This window comes from Sinocyclocheilus rhinocerous, unplaced genomic scaffold (assembly GCF_001515625.1).
Source record: "Sinocyclocheilus rhinocerous isolate Xijiao unplaced genomic scaffold, SAMN03320098_v1.1 scaffold1385, whole genome shotgun sequence".
In the NCBI taxonomy this organism is placed as follows: domain Eukaryota; kingdom Metazoa; phylum Chordata; class Actinopteri; order Cypriniformes; family Cyprinidae; genus Sinocyclocheilus; species Sinocyclocheilus rhinocerous.
The window spans coordinates 281,925-282,715 of NW_015657989.1; positions in this window are offsets into that span (position 1 = coordinate 281,925).

Genomic DNA, 791 nt, shown 5'->3' on the forward strand with positions numbered 1-791 from the left:
CGCAGAGGATCTCTTTTCTCGGTATGGAGTTGGATTCGGTCTAACTGACAGCACGCCTCACGCAGGAACGTGCTCAGTTGGTGTTGAACTGCTTGAATATGTTCACCAGTTTCAGAGGTTCCTGGGGCATATGGCAGCTGCAGCGGCAGTCATGCCACTGAGGCTGCTTCATATGAGACCGCTTCAACACTGGCTCCATGGCCGAGTCCCGAGGTGGGCGTGGCAACGCGACACTCACCGGGTCCAAGTCACACCGGCCTACTGCCAAACCTTCACCCCGTGGTCAGACCTTGCATTTCTCCGGGCAAGAGGAAACACTCGGCATGGATGCACTGGCACACAGCTGGCCGCAGGGCCTGCACAAGTATGCGTTTCCCCCAGTGAGCCTTCTTGCACAAACGCTGTGCAAGATCAGGGAGGACGAGGGGCAGGTCCTGCTTGTGGCACCTTACTGGCCCACTTGGACCTGGTTCCTGGACCTAATGCTTCTTGTGACAGCCCCTCCCTGGCAGATTCCTCTGAGGAAGGATTTACTCACTCAGAGATGGGGCACCCTGTGGTCCAGACCTCTGGAAACTTCATGTCTGATCCCTGGACGGGACGCAGAGGTTCTAGGTGACCTACCCCAAGAGGTATTTGACACCATCACTTCGGCGTGAGCACCATCTACGAGACACGCTTACGCCTTGACGTGGAACCTGTTTGTCGAGTGGTGTTCTTCTCGCCGAGAAGACCCCCAAATATGCCCGATCAGAGTTGTGTTGGCCTTTTTGCAGCAAGGGTTGGAGCGA